This window comes from Ambystoma mexicanum, chromosome 3q, assembly GCF_040938575.1.
Source record: "Ambystoma mexicanum isolate Mex_15411 chromosome 3q, UKY_AmexF1_1, whole genome shotgun sequence".
NCBI classification, from domain to species: domain Eukaryota; kingdom Metazoa; phylum Chordata; class Amphibia; order Caudata; family Ambystomatidae; genus Ambystoma; species Ambystoma mexicanum.
This window is the reverse complement of record NC_090926.1, coordinates 1,274,831,904-1,274,851,059: the sequence shown is the minus strand read 5'-3', so window position 1 is coordinate 1,274,851,059 and position 19,156 is coordinate 1,274,831,904. Positions and strand designations below refer to the sequence as shown.

General features: G+C 45.3%; 1 protein-coding gene across 2 annotated transcripts in view; it reads left to right on the top strand.

Moving 5' to 3' along the window:
* Positions 1-19,156, top strand: part of LOC138447868 (complement C3-like) — a 1,306,650-nt gene that overhangs the window by 476,244 nt on the left and 811,250 nt on the right. The window lies entirely within an intron of this gene.

The window sequence follows — 19,156 nt, the reverse complement described above, 5'->3', positions numbered from 1 at the left end:
TAAATCTCTCCACAAGGCATACTTTGGTCATGAGCTTTTTCTGCATCGATGGAGAGGAGGACTGATTCATCCACTCTGTCCTTAGATTAGTTTATCAGGTCCAAGGTCTTCCGCATGATGTCGGGTCCCTGCCCAACCACAATAAATCCCACCTGGTCTGGATGTTTAAGCAGAGGCATGTATGTTTCTAGTCGTGCCACCAATATTCTTGCATAGATGTTCGCATCTATGTTAAGCAATGAGATCGGGCGATACAAGCCACAGTGCTTGGGATCCCTTCCTACTTTGGGTATCACTGAATTTAGAGCTTCAGAGAAAGACTCTGGGGCTGTACCTGAGTCGAGAATGTCATTAAAAAGTTTCACTCGGAGGGGAAGAAGTGGAGACAGGAATGTCTTGTAGAAACTGGCTGTGTAGCCATCATTTCCAGGGGCTTTCCCCAGTGGTAGTCTCTTTACTGTGGTCTCGATCTCCTCCCCAGTGATTGGGGCGTCCATTATGTCTGCCTCATCACTCGTTACAACAGGCATCGTAATTCTGGCCAGATAGCTGTTTATATCTCAAATTAGTCCAATCCGCCTCTGACTCATATAGAAGCTGATAAAACCGAGCAAATGCCTCTGTGATGTCAGTTTCTTGTGTGTCTTGGGAGCCTTCGGCACTGTTTTGTATAGACGTACCCTGCCTTTCCTCCCTTTGCCAACAGAGTCTGCTCGCCAGTAAGGTGTCAGCTTTATCTCCTTTCTCATAATATTTTTGCTTGAGGAATTGGAGCTTCCTGACGACTTCGGCTTCCTCAAGGAGGCAGTGTTCCTCTCTTTTCTGCCTGGACAGAATTAGCTGCTCCTCCCTTCCCTCTATAGCTGTATGGGCCGCCCAGTCTGAATCTGCTATCTCTGCTCTGAGTTTCTTTTCTATCAGGAACCTCTCCCTTTTCTTGTTTGCACCTTCTCTGATTAATACCCCTGCCAGGTCACTTTCCCAGCATCCCAGACCGTTTTAATAGGTACTTCATCACTGTCGTTCACCTTGATGTATTCCTCTATTTCATTCGTCATTTCTGCATGGTCTTCCCAGACCAACACCATTTGATCCTGCTACGTGGAAGTGCACAAAGATCCAATTCTACAGAGACCTTATCATGGACTGACCAACTTATTGGCTCAATTTTTGTGTGGGTCATTACTGCCATGTGTTCTTCCGAAATGTAAATGTAATCAATTCTTGTATATGAGCCATGAGGTGCAGAGTAGAAAGTGTAGCCCACAGCGTCTGTGTGTATTGCACGCCACACATCTTGTAGTCTATAAGTATTCATCATTTCCGTTATTGCTGTCCTACCGGCTGATGGTTCCGGGGGGTCAGGATCTGCTGACTTCCTATCTTTTTTAGTTTCGGCCCATAAGTTGAAGTCACCTTCAACAATGACATGGCCATTGGCTTCAAGCATTATTTTTGATACTGTGCGTTGTATGAACCTGGCCTGGTTTACATTCGGGGCATATAGTGTCACTAATGTACTCTTTAGACCTCTCAGGGTTCCTACTAGCATTAGGGCCATCCCCTCCACATCCATCCAGGTCTTAAAGACTTTAAATTCAATCCCTTTTTTCACTAGTATTCCAACTCCCGCCCTCTTCAGAGTCGCAGAGCCCCAGTATTCTGTCCCAAGCCTGGGTGGTATCACCCTTCGCTCCTCACATCTGACATACTTCGTTTTGTGCACAAAAAGCACATCTATCCCAGACCTCCTGCATTCCCTCAATACCATAGACCTTTTCGTAGGGGAGTTAAGCCCCTTGACGTTGAGCGAGCAGATTCTCGTGAGAACACCCTCTGCGATATCAGTAGACACTGCCATCACCTATCTACAAGTTGTCATGCATATGTTTGGGACATTAACAAATCTGTTTTTACTTTATGATTGCAAAGATTGGCTCCTTCATAGTTGCATAACACTGTATAACTACCCCTCTTTACCACCCTCCTCCCTTCCCACCCCTCCAAATTTCTTAACAGCGTCCAAGCCAGCCCTGTCATAATTGCCGGCTGGGATCGGACCACCAGTGAGGACCTATGCTGCCCAGGTCCCCTGTACATTACCGGTTTTTACCATCAGTTGAGCCCCCAATATGATTCTCACCCATCACCTCTTTGGTTCTGTTGATCATCACCCCCGTACGGTCTGCATAGTCATTCCGGGTACCAAATGTTCTTCACAAGTCTTAGGGTACTGTCCCTTTCGAGGTTCATCACTCAGCATCCGGGGACCCATTTATTCGCCTATATTTTCTGGAGACAAGGATTTGCCTCTGTCTCGGTTCTTTGGGACATCGTTGGGGGTTATCTTCATCGCTATCTTCCTAATTCGGTTCTCCTGTACGGTCTCCCAAGAGGTCCGCCGCACAGATTCGGATGTCTTTCTCGGTTCTCAGTCTGATCGTGTTTCCTTCCCATTCGAAGGTAAGCGAGAAGGGATACCCCCATCTATATCGCACTCCTTTGTCCTTCAACCACTTAGTAAGTGGGATTCACTTTCTCCTCATGGCCAATGGGAGTGACAAGTCCTGAAAAATCGATACCCTTGCTTCGTCAAAGGCGATCTGAACCTTCCGTTTGCCCTTATCAAGAACCCTGGTTTTGTCAGCGAAATTATGAAACCGAGCTAAGATTTTCCTTGGTCCACCTGCGGTACCTCCTGCTCTGTGAACGCGGTCGAGTTTCAGTTCATCGATGGAGTTGTCTTCGAAGAGTAGCTTCATGAGAGTATGAAGAGTTTGTTTCAGGTCCTGCTCAGTTTCACCCTCTTTCTCCGGGACGCCAAAGATGCGTATATTGTTGCACCTTTTTCGATTTTCCAAGTCGTCCATTTTCATACAAGTTTCTTGTTCTGTGGCTTCGAGATCGGCTTTTCGTTGGTCCATTTGGGTCTCCAGCATGGTGAGAGAGGTCTGGTTATATTCTACCTCTACTATACGCTCCTCCATCTTGTCTGTCCTCTGTGTTATCTTGTCGACCTTGGAGCCTACATCAGCCCTCATTCCTTTAATCTCGATCAGCAGATCCGTTATATCAGCCTTGGTCGCAGCAAGCTTGGCTCCCGGGGTTGCCATTGTGGAGTCCGGGAGGGATCTAGTGGAGGGGCTTCCGGGGGTGAAACTGTATAGTGCAAGCTTCTCTTTTATGTCCATATGTGTTCGGTCCGGGGTAGCACAGTTAACTGCGTAATGTGGGAATTAGACTAGTTCCAGAGTCTTGGACAGGTTCAGGAGGTGTACTTGGCGCGAATGTTTGGAGGCGAGGGCACACACCTCACGATTGTGTGAGGAACCACTAAGAGGGGAACGCAGGGTCGGTTCCGTCGAGAGCGCCACAGATAGCAGAGAGGATCAGTTCTCAAGTGATGATTCTCCACCCTTCGTTTCATAAGGGATGTCTGGCGTGCCGGGCCTGCTTGTTGTTACTAGTTGATAGCTTAGTTACTACCGGTAACTGTCACCAAAAGGGGATGCTAAGGCCGGCGTTAGGTCGGGAGAGACGTGTCGGCCAACACGTGCGATGTCAATGTACACTCAGGAGGGGGCTCTTTGTTTCGAGGGTCTCTGCCCTGTTCAAGTGCTCTGCGTGTTGTCTTGAAACAAGATTGAGTGACCGAGGAAGCACTGGGTTCAGGGGGGATGGCTTCAGGATGATTCCAGGTCTTTGGGTACTATGATCTTTGTGAACCTCACACGCAGCCTGCTAGTGAATTTTATGTCTCTCCTTTACCTCCTAGGAGCATTGCGGATGGTTAGCCGCTATACCGTAGCTGTAGGGTTATTCCTCGGTATAATTTGTGGCTTCAGGAGACGGAGCTAATATTTTCCGTTTATGTGCCAGAAGGAGCGTGTGCTCTTCATGCAGGGAAGGTCCACCTCAGACACCGTCCCATATTGTGAGGGAGTGTCCGGGTGAGTCCTAGGGCTTCTAGGGAGCTTCGACCTGGTGCCCGTAGTGCACAGTGCTTTGAGCTGCCAGTCACTGAGAGGCTCTGGATTAGAGGTATCTATGCTTCACTTTTGGAGTTGGCAGTACGTCTCGCACTCCAGCAATGTTGTGGGGTGGGAGCGATTCACACTGTGGGCGACATCGGGGTGGTTCCAGGCACTGAGGGTGGACTTACAAATCCTCGCCTATTATATGTTAAATAGCGTAGTGCGCTTTGTGTGTGTGCAAGCCCCAGCACTTCTAAGATAGGCTTTGTGTGACTCAGGGTTCTGAACGAGCCGGGATGTTGCTGAGTGTTCAGGAGTCTAAAGGCCTTCCACTGCTATGTGTCTTTGTGGAGCTTGTAATGAGGGAATGTTTTTCACAGGGCGGGTCTCGGGGATGATGAGGAGACCTATGTAGCCGCTGTTTGAGGCAAGGCACAGTGTGGTTTCTCCCTCTATGCAAGGGGAACAGTCAATCCACCAGCAGATGGCTCAGGCCTGGCATGTAAGCCGTGCAGCGCTCCAGACTCGAACAATGTGGGTTCCTCAATAGGGGGGACCGGGGGGGCACGCTAACAGGTGTTAATCAGGAGATGTGTCCGCATTAGTTGCTGGAGGCTACACGCGGTAGACGGTCCTGCCGGGCGGGGGCCCGACCGTCGCCGGGCAAGGCAGTGAGGCCATTTCAACTCACCCTGTTGAGCTCCTCTGATGCATGAGACTCAGTTATTTCAGGCAGGCTCTCGGTGTGCCGACTGCACCCGAAGCGACGCCTCTAGAGGTCAGATCACTGCACTCTGCACCTGGGAACAACTTCTGCTTGGGCTGCTTGGCGCCGAGGGATGCTCTCGTCGTGGCGCAGCTGTCCGTCGCACTGAGAACCACAGATTTCTCCGCCGAAATAGCTCCGATTTTCGTCAGGTTTTTTCTCAAACATTGAGGAACCCCTTCAGACCTGGAGATCACCCACTCTCGGGGGTGGGGGGTCCGTCGGCGGGGGCTCAATCCGCTTTCGGAGCCTGAAGAGCGGAGCTCACACAGGAAGGATCTTCATCCGTGCGCCCCCTGGTGGACAGTACATTCTGTCAGTCGAAGCTGAAAAGCACACGTTTTCCCCAGGGGTATTGTGAGTCTCCATCGATCTTTAATAGGGTCCTGCAGATGGACCTAAGCAATATTAATTAGACAAGTGTTGTGCTGCAATACGTAGACGATATTTAAGTCTGTAGCACAACAGAGGAAGAGTGCAGACGAGACTCGATTCAGCTAATGATTATTTTAGTAGACAAAGGATATAAAGTCGATAAGGAGGAATTGCAGTATTGCCAGGAAGAGGTGTTGCCAGTTAATTTCACATGTAGGAAAGAAAGTTACACCCGAAAGAGCTGAGGCAATCATGAAAACATCAAAACCGCACACAATAAAGAAATTGCAGCAGTTTTTGGGACTGTGTAATTATGTCAGAGCATGGATATTTGATTATAGTTCATACAAAAGACCCTATTACAGGCCTTGACGAAAGCACAGGTGAATAAGGAAAAAATTAATGGACTGAAGAGATGGTGGAAGGGTTTGACAAATTAAAAAAGGCAATTTGTAAAGCACCAGTTTTAGGAATTCCCAATTATTCTGAGGAGTTCTATTTATTTTCGCACACAAATGGAACAGTTATGACAGCAGTGCTCACACAGAGACCAACAATGGGGTATAAACCACTAGCATTTATAGTGGGATTTTAAACCCAGTTATGAGGGGCCACTTCCATTGGGAACAATCGCTGGGAGCAGCCATGTCACTCTTGAAAAATCTGCAAGCATAGTGATGGGGTGTTCCATGACTTTATTTGTTGAGCATCCTTTGTTTGCTGTTTTGGAGAAACCTAAGGGTAAACTGACGTCTTAGAGAGCTTCTGCTTATAAGGTGGTTATATTGAATCCAGCGATCAAAATAGTCAGGGGTAAAATGGTGAATCCTTCCACGTTTGTAGCCGAACCACTGGCAGCGGATGAGCAAGTGCATGATTGCTCAAATTATGAGGAGTTTTAGGATGAGATCCCAAAGGTAAAAGAGAATGCTTTAGCAGCTGGGAAGGTTCTCTTTATTGATGACCCTTTGAAGATCGATCAAACTGATGGAGAAAGACATTCAGGTTCAGCTGTGGTAAGGCACAGAGCGAACAGGGAATTTGAAGTAGTAGCAAGTGCGAGACTACCATCTCATTTTTCAGCACAGGCTGCAAAATTGGTGGCGCTTATTGTCGCGCTCAAAAATCACACAGGGCAGGAAGTGACGGTGTACAGTGACTCTGCATACGTGACGTCAACTGTGCATGCAGGGTTAGCACATTGGAATAGGAGGGGCTACCTCTGAGCGGTTGGAAATCCAGTGCAACATGCTGCATTATTGGACAGGCTTATTAAAGTACTACAACTCCCGTTAGCCATCGCAATAGTTAGGTGTGCAGCACATACTAAGAGAACTGACTTTTTTCATGTGGAAAGCAAGCCACAGACGAAGAGGCAAAAATTGTTGCATATTCATCTGATATTTCTAGTTTTGATACTCTTGACGTGAAAGAAAAATGGTTGTAATAATGGTTGTAATTGAAGGGTTCAATAATTTGTCAAGTACACAGTTGATGGAAATGCACGGTGGAACTACACAGGAAGAAAAGAAACTGAGGGCGCGGCGGGGGTGTTCTTTATTCCCCACCAAAGCACTTTGGTGACAAGACAGCACTGTTAAACCGGTGATGCCTGTAGCCTTATTAAGGATGGCGTTAGAACAGCTACACTACCTTGCGCATGTTACTAGGGAGAGCCTTGCAGCAACCATTGTGGAGGACTGGTTCCTACCAAACCTGTTAGAACACATTGCTTTTTATGTAGTAAATTACATTGTATGTCAAACGTTTACTGCTGGGCACACGCTGCAAACAGTCAGAGGAGTAATTCCTCAACCAAATGGTACTTTTCAGCATTTACATATTGACTATGTTGACATGTTGCAGGTCTGTAATGGATATAGGTCTATGATAGTGGTAGTGTGCCCCTTCTTGAGATGGATTGAAGCTGGTCCATGCACACATCCTGATGCCACTTGCACTGCAAAGTTTTTAATTTGAGAAGTATTTCCCACATGGGGAGTATGTGAGGTGCTGAGGTCAGACAATGGATCTCATTTTGTGAATGAGGTATTCAAACAGATTAGCTTATTGCTTAGTATTAAACATATGTTTTCTTATCACCTACAAACGAACGGGTTATGTGAGAGACTCAACGTTCTTCTCAAGGAAAGAATAGCAAAGCTAAAATTGACACTGAAGAAGGGGTGGCTGCATTAAGAAATCAGCCTGGCTCTGACCACCACCTAACACCCCACGAACACAGTTCTGGTAAGAAATTTTACAATGAAAGTGGCACAAACCCACATTTAGTGGCCCTTTCATTGTGGAAGACGTTACGCCCTCAGCAGTTAAAGTCCAAAGAAGATGAGCTTGGATACACTTAGGAGATGTGAAAGTCTACGCTGGAGAGACCGTCACGCCCCCAACCCATTTGGAAGCTAGTCAAGAAGAAGAAGTTCAACATGTGCACTCGATCAATGACTAGGAAGAAGGATGCAAAGATTATCCAGCAGATAGACGAAAGTGTACATTTGAACTGCGGCTCTTCTGAAACGCTCCTTATTTATTTATTTATTGGTTCGTAATGCGCCGAAAGCCTGCAGGCATCGGGACGGAAACATAAAAACAAGGTATGAACAACCATAGTAAGACAACACACGTCTAATATAAATATCATAGCAGAAATTGGGAAAGCTACTGTTCTTGTGCCACAGGAGTTTGTTGACACTAAACTTCAGAGTGTTGAAGTAAATGGAAAAATGCCTGATTTAGACTTCCTTTTCGATGACTGGGAAAGGGAGCAGTTCCCCGACTCCTTTCCCGCTGAGTTGCTCTTTGGGGGTGCCCATGGTGCTGTCAGATGTTGACGTACACAGATTACTTCTTGCTGTCTTTGTTTTTATACTCCAAGCTTACCCTGCTCTTGTTGGGCGCAGCACTGATGTGCACACTTTTATCCAAGATCCTAAAAATGGTCTGCCTATAAGACGATTATTGGCAGCAATTATAGAACAAATCAGACAATAACCTGAGTATTTCTTCGAACGACCAAATGATCCTGTCTAACGACGATGCCCACAAACTACTTGTCAAGATCTTTTACTATTTACTTTAAGTTCATCCTTATCTTGTTTGATGCAACACCAACACTTATGTGTTTGTACAAGATCCTATAAATCGTCCTGCAATCAGCTGGTTACTTGTGGAGATTATAGAGCAAATCAGACAGCTTCCTGAACACCTGATAAATTTGCCTGAGTAAAAAGAGTGTTTCCTTCCTTAAAAGTAATTACAGGCAAATATGTGGTCTACTGAACATATTGCAGGTCCAGAAAGTGAACCGAGTCAACGATGTGTGGAGAGTCACTGATGGTGGAGCCTAATGTATTGGTGCATAATTTATGTCTGTTCAACATACATTATCATTTTTCTGTTCCTACTGACCCACACTGTTTACATTAATGGTTCCAAAAGGGAAGGAGTCACGTTAATCCTTCCCACTCTGGTTCCCTTTGCAGAACTGGACACTGTAAAAGGGCCAAGGCCATATGTGATTGTCCCTACACCAGTGGCCCTTGTAAAGCCACCGATTTCTCTGACAAGTGTCCCTATGGTTCCTCCAGTAGGAAGAATGTATACTGATGTTTTTCATTAGTTGCTTATACAAGCTCATCTGGCAAGAAAGAGACCTAAGGGAAGTGCGAGGGAGGATGATTATGAATGAAATGATTATTTAGACAGTACAGCTTTTTTGGGGAATAATGTGGTATCAGTACGTGAAAGAAGTGGAAAAAAGAACTTCTAAGAAGGATTGCTATGTATGTGCTCTCTTGCCTTATGTTATGGGTAAGTCTAAAATATTCGTAAACAGGAAGCTCAACTGCCAAGGAAAAACAGATGAAAAAGTTTGAAGTTGCAAGGAAAGAGGCCACATTAAAATTGTAACCATTCTGTTACAGTGACAAGCTTACCTTTAATGGCTGGTGGCAGTGATACTTTTTACTAATTTGGTGCACCTTTACCGCGGGCTGTGATCACAGCTGCAGTAAAGGCACCTAAGCGTGCTTATTTTACCAAAATGGCCCCTGTCTTATTTTTCTGCCATTTTAGTGTTTCTTGTCATTTCTTGTACCTTCCCCTGACATCCAGGGTGGGAAATTCCTTTGTGTGAGTTTTGTCTTCGGTGGGAGTCCCTTGGAATCCCTTCACAGACTCCAGTCAGTCTGTAAGCACAGGAAGTGAGGGAGGAGTCCAAAACTTCCCCATCCTTTGTCTTACGCCTTGCTTCAACTGAGACAAATCCCAGTGGGGGCGCTGGCTGTCCTGATTGGACAACCAGACACCCCTTTCTTGTAAAATGCGGGGAGAGAATGCAGAGGTTGTGCTGTAATTCCTAATACTGGAAACCTGGAAGCTGAAGTCATGTCGACCACTGGAAAAGAAAACCAAAGAGGATGACGAAGGAAAATCGGCAGAGATGATTTCCAGCAACCGGAGACCTGCTGTGTAACCGGAGCCTGCTGCAGCCCTTCCTTCCAATCGACCTGGGGTCTCCGAAAACGACGACCTGAACCCAGAGCCTGGCGAGACCTACTAGACTCAAGAATACCTGCATTTTGAGCCATCCCATGGGTTGCTGCGACCTTGCATTCTTGCAATACCCCAATACCTCCGGACCTCCAGCCACTGTACGGTGCACGGTCTTCCGAATTCCGAATCTCACTGAAACAACGTGGGCCAGAGTGCCAGATCTTTAAGGACGAGAATTGAATCGCGATATTCTGTCTTCTTCTGTGCTCCTCGAAAAGGCGCCAAATCCGCAGAACCGCATTCAGCCATGAGGGAAACCTTGCCTAGAGCTTTCTTCATCGATCCCTGCTGCAAAGTCCCTTCTGAGGTCTTGTGTTCAGTCTCCAGGGCAAGGAATCCACTGACCGGGAATTTGGCTTCAGTCCCTGAAGTTCTCCTGCTGCAATCTCTTCTACATTGCTGAGGTACTGTGTTTGCTTGGGTATATACTTACTTTAAGTATTTTGGGATTTCTGTGTTGACCTGGGGTGTTTTCTGTGATTGGGAGGTCCCTCATCCAGTGCACCAAGTCCCACTGCTAGAATCCTGCTGGGGTGTCTTCTATGAAGCCCCTGGACCCTCTTCTAACCCTAGAAGTAAAGTACTCACCTGTTTGCCCAGTTTTCCTAAGGAACTCTGACTTTTGCTACTAAAGAACTTATTCTAACACTGCCTGTTGGTCACTAGTCCTAGTGACCCCCCTTCTGCCACGGGGAACACTCATGCTCCAAGAATAAGGGAAAGACTTTGAAGGGATTGGGACTTCTGCCTAGAAAATAAATCAAGTGTTTTACTTACTTGTAAAGAGTTGGTTGGTAACTGTAATTCTAAGAGTGAACAGTTACAAAAGTTCTTACTGATCTTGAATGTGTGATGCACTATTCTTAAAAGTATGGTTAACATCTTTTCTTCCTTAGCCACTGTTTTGCCAGTCTAATAGAAAGTAGATGTGAAGGTATTTTACTCTCCTGTGATTAGGTTGTGCCTCTTTACAATGTGTTGGTTTCGCCAGATTATTCATGTAGGGTAATTGGATGAGTGTCCTCCAACTGTTGGTATCACCAGGTTAGTCATGTTAGGATAACTGTCTGAGTGTCCCCCAACTGGGTCTTGCTTCCCCTGACTTGCTACTAGCCTATCCTTAATAAGTCTACATTAGGTTGTTGCCTACCTAGAATACTGATTCAGTAAAGTGAGACATTGGGTTTTACTTTCCCCTTCATTGTGAAGTTAAAGTATGGGGGTTTTACTTACCTTGTGTTAGCTGTGTGCCATCCAAAATAAATTACCAGAGTTACTGCTTACCTCAATCTGGGGTTCCCTGATTTCAAAAGCATCTGTAATTGTATATTACATCCTTAGGTTTCACTCACCTGGTATAACTGTGTGTTATGACAAAAGTAGTTATAGGTTTTTACTGCACCTAGGATAAGTGTTTCACTATTCACCAAAAGTATATTGCCTAGTTGACTTTTTATTAGATGTGTTCCAAGAGTCACCGTAGAACTTGAAGGGCCTACTGCCCTTGTATTACTGAATGTAATCTGAAAGTAACCATTGGTCTTTTACTCCCAAAGAATAGGCTTGACCTATACTAAATATGTATAACAAGGTTTTGACTTCCCTAGAACTACTGTTAGGTGTTCCAAATAAGATTTATACTTGTGTCTGTGTGCTTTCAAGTATAGTGCTGTCTTTTTATACTGTGATTTCTTAAAATTTTTTAGTACTTACTTACCCCTAGATTTATCTGGGCCTACCTGTATTTAAATAAATCCTTTATTTTTTACAATACATCTGGACTCGTATTACCATTCCGCCTCCGTGATTCCCGGAATTACCGGGGCGTTACAACCCCGGTTTTCCGGGAATCACGGAGGCGGAATGGTGTAAATCGCCATTCCCATTGAGTCTCATGGGACTCGATGGAAATGGGGATCATGGAAACACCGGCAGCATTCCTCGTCCGCCTGCATGCGGGAGGTGTTAAACCCGCCAGGACAGACCTGGCGGGAACATCACCTCCCGCCTGCAGGGGTCGGACTCAGGCGGTGGCGGCGAGTTTACCGCCACCGTTATTTCCGGACCGCCTGGGTCGTAATGAGGCCCATAGTGTTTTAGTGTTTCTTTGGATAATTTCTATTACAATGTCACTTGTACTGTGTCTACTGCCCTCTCTCCCTCCTAAAATAAGCCTGGCTGCTCTGTCTATGCTACTATATACTCAGGGGGTACAGCCTTATACTAAGAGTGGAATCTTGTACTGCCTCATTTGAACGGTTTTACTAAGCCCTTAGTTTGAATTCAGAAAAACTGTCCTAACAGAGGCCATACCGATGCTGACAAACCTAGACGTCAAGATGGAAGACGAAGTAGAAGATATTACTGATGACAGCTGGTTTGCATCCACTATTCTCATGGGTTCCTCAATGGATGGCGAATATTTTTAAGTTCCTGGCAGCCCTGTTGGTGATGATCATGTTTGGGCTCTGTGAGATGAGGATAATAATCACACAATGTAAGAAGACTGCAAAGAAATCAGTACGAATGAAGATTGTGACTGATGTCAAATCAGGATTTGAACCTAAAGAGCTGACAGATAAGGAGATCAGAGACTATGTAAAGGCCAGTATTCATGCACCTAAGGGAACAAAGTTCCTGCATCCGAAGAACCACAAGAAGTATGTGGGAAGATGGATCTACTGCAGTCCCAGTAGACAATGCAATCTTATGACCTTGAGTGTTGATAAGCATGTGAAATCAGCTGGATGCCTGAAAGGAGTCATAAAGTTATGGGGCCTCATTCTGACACTGGAGGCAGCCATGGCGCTAATAGCGTCATGGCTGCCTCCAATAACGGTACTGAGTCCACCCTCATTCAATGGGGACTTACCGGTCTAGTCGGACCTTTGCGGGACCGGTAAGTCCCCATTGAAAATACCATTCCCCATTCCCATTTCAGCCCCCATAGGGCTCAATGGGAATGGGGAAGGTGCAAATAACGGGACCCGCAAAGGGACCTCGGAATAGGGCGCAAAGGGATTACGGCACCGATGTCCTTAACAGTGCCCGGTATACCTTTGCGCCTACCTCGTAATGAGGCCCATGGACTCCAAAGAAGCATTTCTTCAGACGAGGATGTCTAGATGTGTAGACTGATGAGAGAGTGGTCGATGAATCGCCCAGAGGGGGGAGTGTAGAACAAGAGCCAAATACCCCTACCAGAAGCTCAACCCCCATGTAGCCTATGTATTGGAAACTGGAAAGTGCGACACGTGCAGTAGCAGTGAGGATGCCTATACCGCAAAGAATCCTTGAGACAAGATATCCACTGAGAAAACCTTATGTGCATTTACGAAGAAATGATGGTCTTCTGGACAAAGTCCCAGAAGAAGCAGGAAAATGGATGAGAAAAAGAACTGGTGACATCTTGAAAAGCAGAACTGATGCACCTAGAAAAGGACAAAATGAAAGATAAGGACAAAATAAGCATTCTATAAGATCTGAAGAGGAGGTGTCGGAAGTTAAGCAACATTTCAGGATCGAAATGAAGATGCTCGTGCAAAGAAACACTGAGGAAAAGGCAAAGTCATTTTACACTTGTACAGATGCTGTAACGCAAGTAGACGAAGTAATCCTGAGGCTGGCTATATAGTGAATAGATTGCGGCGATGCGCCAATGTATATACATAGGAATAAATAGAATCTGGAAGTTCCACATGCACTTTAGCAAACTTGAACCCTGTGAATGAAAAAGGGCCTGAGTGTGGCACAATTGGAAAAAAGCTGATGGTGAAGCAGAATTCAAGAAAGACTGTCTAGCCCCGCACCAAGAGTCGAGGCCACTGTGAGCCTGGTTTTCTGTCAAGAAGCTACATGAACATGAGAAAGAAACAGATTTCTGTTTAAGGTGGAATGGAAAAACACTGAAGGAGTCAAGAGTTCATCATTTAATAGTATTATATGCAACAAAGAGCTCGAAAACATGATCTTCAGTCACACTCCCTTTTATTCTCAGGCACAGTGTGCTTGTACAAGGCCAAGTTCAAAGCCTAATTGAATGACAGACTGCAGGAGTGATGATAGATGTTGGGCTAATTGGGTGGGGAGGCATGATCAGGCCGACCCTCCTAGCACATGGGGTACCCAACTTGCATGCTGCTAGTGAGTGGAATTTTCCAGAAGGGTCCAAGCGTGTCAACCAATTATAGAGGGCCACGTATCAAAGAGCCCTATAGTTTGAGTAACAAATAGATCATAGTGTATTTTGTTACGATGAAGATGACTTGTACTACAGGAGGGCTTAGTTGTCCACCTGGTAGTAGAGACCCAATCACAACTGCCGTCAGTATGGAACGTATACCTAGATGTTCCCGTTAAGCCTATCACATCCCCAAGTAGGTATTCTTAGTTTGCCACGTAGTATGACATCAGTAGTGACAAATTTTCAGTATAACAATGTTGTTTTTATGAAATGCATTGAGATCGTTCTGTGCGACGTCCGTTGCTGTCCGTTGTAACTCCCTGTTTTAGATAATTGCTAATAAAACAGCACTAAGTTATGCCAACTTCCTGAGTAGGTTTGATTATTGATGTATGAGCAAGTTCTGCAACCTCATCCATCTCTAAGTATTGCTACCTCGTCTTAAAGGGCCCTAGGTCCCGGGGTTCATCTCGCTGTCATAACAAGGGAATTTGCTCTTTTGATGGAAAACGATGCAGACGCTTACTGCTTCATGTCTCCTGTCTTCCTTATCAGGCGGGGCCATTAGTGGTGAACCGAGGTTCGTGGGTTTCTTCCTGGTGGCCCCATTGATAACTGAATTGGGTTTTGGGTGCCCTCGCAAGCACAGTAGTGCGTCCTCTGGAGCCTTTTATTTCTTCTCCAGCCTAGACATTGTGGCGGGAGTAGACAGTTTGTTTGTTTGTTTTATTATTTGTAATGCGCACCAGACTGAGGGTATCAGGGTGCAGTAGAAACAGGAATCTTTTCAGCTTAGGTTACAGAGCTGTGCAGATATATACAGCAAGCATATTCTATATACAGCAGGAATATTCTATGCAGTCAAGAGTTAAAGATATTTGGAAATTATATAAAAGGTACAGAGCTGACAGCAAAATATGGCGAAAACATATCAAATACAATACAAGGTACTGGAGTAGGAATCGGCGGGCGGACGCCCTAAGTTTTTAGCAATCATTTACTTTAACCCAATTTATGATTTTGTGTCTGAAGTGCGGGTATGTTTGGTCGACCCTCAGGGAAGGGGTAAGGAGTTCCAGAGCTGTGCAGCTTTGACTGGGAAGTTGCACCCTCCAACTTTAGTAAGTTTAAACCGAGGTACTGTCAGGCAATTAGTATTAACAGTTCTTATTGGCCAATTGGATGATTTTCTGTTCAATCTCTCTATCAAGTAGTGTGGAGCAGCGTTTGTTTAGGCACTTATGTGTTAAGGAGGCAGTTTTTAGCAAGATCATATTGTTAGTGGTGAGCCAATTATTATGTCTCCTTGTCTCTGAATATGTTCTTTCTTTGCTATACCCAACGCTGCTCTAAGGGCGTTGTTTTGGAAAATCAGAATTTTGCTAATGATGTACTTATTAGCACCCAAGTATAGGGAGTTGCAGTAGTCCAGTTTAGATAGAATTAGAGCTCTGGCCAGAATGGTGCAACTATTTGTAGATGGGAATGGCTTCACAGCTCTGATTAGATTACAAGTGTTAGAGTTGGCGGAGGTCATGGAGTTGACCTATTTGGTAAAGATGAAGGTGGCGTCTAAGTAAAAACCTAACGTGTTTACCTCCTTGGTAACTTTGATGACGTTGTCATCAATGTTAAAGGATATGTATTTATGGCCTAGTTTGTTGAGGTTAGAGGTGGTGCTGAGGATGATGAGCTCAGTTTTCTCGTCATTCAGGCATAGACCATGGGCAGCCATCCATGCCTGGACGATGAGGTACACTCTATTCACCAAGGCCAAATCCTTGTTATAATATCCCGTAAGTGGTATGAGGATCTGGGTATCATCTGCATAGTTAGTGTAGGTGATACGAAGACCATCAAGATCATCGAAAAGGGGCTTAGCTTAGTGAATATGTTATACATTATGGGTGAGACACATAAACCTGAGGCACCCCACAGTTAATGGGAATGCGGTCCGCAGATGCTGATGGTGAAAAGACTTGCATATTCCTCTTGCAGCTGAGTCCAAATGGTTAGAGAGGACTTTATGGTCCACCAAATCAAACGCAGCCGATAGATCAAGTCAGAAGTAGCAAGGCAGATTTTCCGTTGTCCTTGAGCGCGTCGATTTGGGCCTTAAGGTCTATCAGCGCTGTTTCGGTCCCGTGTTGGAGCTTGAAACCTGACTGATGGACTACTAATAGTTGATTCTGTTCTAAGTACTCCTGGAGTTGGAGGTAGGATACCCTGTCCAAGATTTTTAGCAGGTAGTAATCTGCCTGGAGTTGGTGGGTATGGTTGGATCTAGTGATTGTTTCATTAGGAGTGGGAGTACCCAGGACTCCTTTAGGTTGCTGGTGCCAGTGGAGAATGATGCGTTAATTAGCTTTGCTATGAAGGGTGATAGATCTCTGGCAGCGTCTTTAATGATTTGGGCTGGACATTTGTCGCACTGGCAGTTTGAAGGTTTGAGTGTGCGGATGACTTTTTCAACCTCGATATTTGACACTTTAGAAAAGCTATAGTGGAGTGTAGGTTTGTGTGAGGGCGTTGCGGTGCAGGGTTGTGGAGTCCTTTTGGGAAGGATGGCTTTTTTGTTAGCAATCTTATCCTGTAGGGAGGCTACTTTATTGGATAGGGCTTTTTGTATATCAGTGCACCAATTTTTGCCCTTCGCGCAGTTGTCTGGATCAAGGACCGGGTTTTCGAGTTCTTTTAGTATTACAAAAAGTTATTTTATGCTAGAATTGGCGTGCAGGATTTTCTTGTGGTAAGTATCTTGTTTGGCAAGAAGTATTTCTTTCTTGTAGAGGGAAAATGTGTTGCTAAAGTTGGATCTGTTGTTATCAGAGGGTAGTCGCCTCTATGCAACTTCACATTTTCTTTTTTCCTTTCTTAGGGTTTTGAGATGTGGGGTAAACCAGGTATTTAAGAGCATTTTGGGTTTAGTTTTTCTCATTTTTAGTGGGGCAGTGGAGTCTAAGCCTTTAGTCGTTATTTTATTGTATTCAGTAACTAGGACGGTGGGATCGGTAGATTCTGGAAGAGAGTTAAGTGTTGGTAATATTAGAGGTAATCATTTATCTGCTGTAATGTTTGTTTTGTTCCTGGTTGGTATATAAGGGGCTAATAGGTTGTTTTTTATTGTAGCCTTTTTAGCTGCTAATGAACAGGCTAGGAGGTAGTGGTCTAGCCATAACTCAGAAGTAATGGACGTGATGGAAGCGCTGCAGTTATAGTCTGCTACCCAGTCAAGTGTTCGTCCTTTGTTGTGAGTAGGAAGTGTCACTCTTTGAGTAAAGCCTAGTTCAATAAGAGCGTCACCGATTATTGCTGCTTGCTGGGCTTTGGGGTCTTTAAAATCCAAATTGAAATCCCCTTTAAGAGTACTTGTGAGGAGTTTTTTTAGGTTATTGGAGAGAGTGGTGGTTAAGTCCTCCTCAAATGATCCGATGGGGCCTGGTGGTCTGTATATTAAATTGATGGCTAGAGTTTGGGATCCAGAGATAGGAGGTTTAGCCATCAGGGATTCACATGATTTAACATCGGGTGAAGGGGCTAGTCTCGTGGCTAAATTGGACCTAGCTATTAAAGCTATGCCTCCTCCGCGAGCTTCAGATCTGTCTGCTCTGAGTATCATGTAATCATCAGGGACTGCTAGCATGAGGACAGGGCCGGCTGCGGTATGAAGTCAAGATTCTGTGATATCTAGAAAATCAAACTGTTCTGCCAGTATAAGGTCAGAGTACAGTGGATTGGCTAGGATCTTCTAGCCGGCTTCGCATATGGTGTCTAGAAAGGGTATGGCACTAACCATCCTTCTTCTCTTGCCTCTATGCTCATACAGCAACAACCTCTTCTCTGCACACAATACTCGAAGATCGAACATTGTTGCCGCATTTGCAATGAGTGACTGGAACAAAGAGATGTTGGCCAGTGGTGAAGGGCTTCCAGGGGAGTTTCGCCTGTTTTGCTTCTCAATGACGTAATCCTTGCATTCGTCAGTATCCTGTTGGGGTGAGTCCTGAGGAATCTCCCCCTCTTCTGGCTTGTTGGCTTTTGCCTCTGAAAAATTAATGTAGGGATCATCACCTGGCTCCTCTGCCTCTTGGGTGGTACATACTGAGTGATGACTGTTGATTTACTATTCTCTCCTGTGGTGGCGGTAGCAAAGTGGTAGCTAAGTATGCCCTTTGCTTCTCTGAAATTTGTCCATGATATTATGAAGGGACTGCATTAATGAGGGTTGAAAACCGTCAGAAGTGTTTTCTGAGGGTGACTGTCGCGAGCGGCTGTGCTCCTTGGGTACAGATTGTGGCCTGTCTTCTTAAAGGTCAGAGAATTCCTCTTGAAGAATTATGTCAGGAAGCTCGACCATTTCTTTGATGGAGACAGGTTAATATTAGAAACTGAGGTTTGTGGTACAGACAGTTATTGTGTGTTTATCATTTTGTTCCATGGATGGTGAGGGCGTAGACGAACAGCAGTTAGAGTTTTCCCATCAACTATTCACCGGCTGCCGATGAAACACTTGTAGTCGTGGACGAGGGGTACCCGGAACTAATCATGGACGAGGGGCCTTTTGTAATAGTCGTGGATGAGGGGGTACCTTGTGGTAGTCGTGGATGAGGATTTTTTCATAAACGGCGGGTTATACATGGACATGGTTTCTCCCATCGACAACTTCATTGATGAAGACCATTTGTGTTTGCGTGATTGGTCCATCGTTGACGAGGCACTAGTTGACAGCAACTTAGCCGTGGACAATTGAGCCGTGAACAGTAATATTCATTTGTTTGAGGGTGGTCCCTTGGTAATAGTCGTGGACGAGGTGGGTTTTACCTGTCGATTTATTTCTCTTCAGATATTGGAGTTTTTGATTTCGTGGGCCCTTCAGAAGGTGTCCTTAACTCCTTTTCGACGTTTGTCTTCACTTTTGCAGGTGATGCTGACCCTCTTTCCACTGATGAAGCTCTTCTCTACGAAGCAAACTTCTCAGGGGTCATGTGGGAAGTGACAGGCTATGTCTTGACCGAGGGGTGGAACTTGCTCTCCAGATGATGAAGTTGTCTCCTGTGGTTGCCCTCTTCTGTGTGATGGTCTGACAAATGTGACATCCTTGGTCCTCATCATGAGTTGGGCAGCAGCCCTTAAACGCTGTAGTAACGGGGCTACCACTGCATTCAAGGCTCCACCCAATCATGAATATGCCGTGTTTACCCCACCTCACTGCTGGGGGTAAACTTGCCGTAAAAATGCTGATTTTCAGCGCAATTACTGCACGGATGGACCCAATGGGGAATAACA